At 55.7% G+C, this 2,375-nt stretch overlaps 1 pseudogene; it reads left to right on the top strand.

Annotated features, from left to right (window-relative positions):
* The first annotated feature begins 729 nt into the window (after window positions 1-729).
* On the top strand, window positions 730-1,874 carry LOC133752437 (actin, cytoplasmic 1-like; annotated as a pseudogene).
* Window positions 1,875-2,375: the final 501 nt, after the last annotated feature.

The following is a 2,375-nucleotide window of genomic DNA, read 5'->3' as shown; positions in this document are numbered from 1 at the left end:
ACTTTGTAAGGGGTGCCAGCATTGTGGCATAGCTGGTAAAGCCTCGCCTGTGATGCCAGCATCCTATATGGGTGCTTGTTCATGTCCTGGCTGCTCCATTTCTGATCCAGCTCCCTGCTAACGGCCTGAGAAAAGCAGCGAAGATGGTCCAAGTGCTTGAGCCTCTGCTATCCTCATGGGAGACCTAGAAGAAGCTCCTGGCTCCTGGCTTTAGCTTGGCCTCAGCACCGGCCATTGTGGCCATTCGAGTCTGTAACTCTGACTTTCAAATAAATAAATAAATAAATAAATCTTTAAAAAACATTCAGAAGGACAGGCACTTGGCACAGCAGTTTAAATGCCACGTGGGACACCTGAATTCCACAGCGAGTGTCTGGGTTTGACTCCTAGCTCTTCTTGTGATCTGGCTTCCTGCTGCTGTGCACCCTGAGGGACAGAGGTGATAGTTCAATAAGTTTGGTCTGTGCCACCCATATGAGAGTCCCAGATTAAGTTATAGACTCCTGGCTTTAGCCTGGCCCAGCCTCTGCTGTTATAGGCATTGGGAGAATGAATGAGCCAATAGAAGGTCTGTGTGTCTCTGATTCTATCTCTGTCTCTCTGACTCTCTGCCTGTAAAATAAATAAAAAATTAAAAATAAATCTCTGGGCCGAGACCGCGTCCAGCTGGCGACCACCGCGCCTCGCCCAGCCGCTCTGCCGCCGCTCTGCACTCCCACTCAGCTCACCATGGATGACGATACCGCCGCGCTCGTGGTGGACAACGGCTCCGGCATGTGCAAGGCTGGCTTTGCGGGTGACGATGCCCCCCGGGCCGTCTTCCCCTCCATCATGGGGCGTCCGCGGCACCAGGGCGTGATGGTGGGCATGGGCCAGAAGGACTCCCACGTGGGCGACGAGGCGCAGAGCAAGCGCGGCATCCTGACGCTCAAGTACCCCATGGAGCGCGGCATCGTGACCAACTGGGACGACATGGAGAAGATCTGGCACCACACTTATACAACGAGCTGCGCGTGGCCCCCGAGGAGCACCCGGTGCTGCTGACCGAGGCCCCCCTGAACCCCAAGGCCAACCGCGAGAAGATGACCCAGAACATGTTTGAGACGTTCAACACGCCAGCCATGTACATGGCCATCCAGGCCGTGCTGTCCCTGTACGCCTCTGGCCGCACCACGGGCATCGTGATGGACTCCGGCGACGGGGTCACCCACACGGTGCCCATCTACGAGGGCTTCGCGCTGCCGCACGCCATCCTCACGGAGCGCGGCTACAGCTTCACCACCACGGCCGAGCGCGAGATCGTGTGTGACATCAAGGAGAAGCTGTGCTACGTGGCGCTGGACTTCGAGCAGGAGATAGCCACGGCCGCGTCCTCCTCCTCCCTGGAGAAGAGCTACGAGCTGCCCGATGGCCAGGTCATCACCATCAGCAATGAGCGCTTCCGCTGCCCCGAGGCGCTGTTCCAGCCCTCCTTCCTGGGCATGGAGTCGTGCGGCATCCACGAGACCACCTTCAACTCCATCATGAAGTGCAATGTGGACATCCGCAAGGACCTGCACGCCAACACGGTACTGTCGGGCGGCACCACCATATACCCCGGCATCGCCGACCGCATGCAGAAGGAGATCACAGCCCTGGCGCCCAGCACCATGAACATCAAGATCATCGCTCCCCCTGAGCGCAAGTACTTGGTGTGGATCGGCGGCTCCATCCTGGCCTCGCTGTCCACGTTCCAACAGATGTGGATCAGCAAGCAGGAGTACGACGAGTTGGGTCCCTCCATCGTGCACCGCAAGTGTTTCTAGGCGGACTGTTAGCCGCAGTGGCGGGACACCCTCTCTCGACGAAACCTAATGTGCAGAAAATGAGACGAGATTGGCATGGCTTTATTCTTTTTTTTTTGCGCTTTTGACTCAGGATTTAAAAACTGGAACGGTGAAGGTGACAGCAGTCGTTGGAGCGAGCATCCCCGAAGTCCCCAAAGTTCTGCAATGTGGCCGAGGACTTTGATTGTACATTTTTTTTCTTTTGATAGTCATTCCAAATATCGTGAGATGCCATGTGACAGGAAGCCCCCGCCCCACTCCTGCCAAGGAAAAATGGCGCAGTCCTCGCCCGGGGCCAGGGGAGGGCCAGGGGAGGCCGCAGCATCGCTTTTGTGTAAAATATGTAATGCAAAATTTTTAAATCTTTGCCATAAATACTTTTTAAAAATTTTCTTTTTGTTTTGAATGGTCAGCCATCGTGGCCCCCTGTTTTGTCCCCCAACTTGAGATGTGTGAAGGCTTTTGGTCTCCCTGGGAGTGGGTTGAGGTGTGGAGGCAGCCAGGGCTTCCTTGTACACTGATGAGACCAGTTCAACAAAAGTGCACACC

The sequence above is a fragment of the Lepus europaeus genome, chromosome X (assembly GCF_033115175.1).
Source record: "Lepus europaeus isolate LE1 chromosome X, mLepTim1.pri, whole genome shotgun sequence".
NCBI lineage: Eukaryota > Metazoa > Chordata > Mammalia > Lagomorpha > Leporidae > Lepus > Lepus europaeus.
The sequence above is the reverse complement of the archived record's forward strand: the minus strand, read 5'-3'. Positions and strand labels throughout refer to the sequence as shown.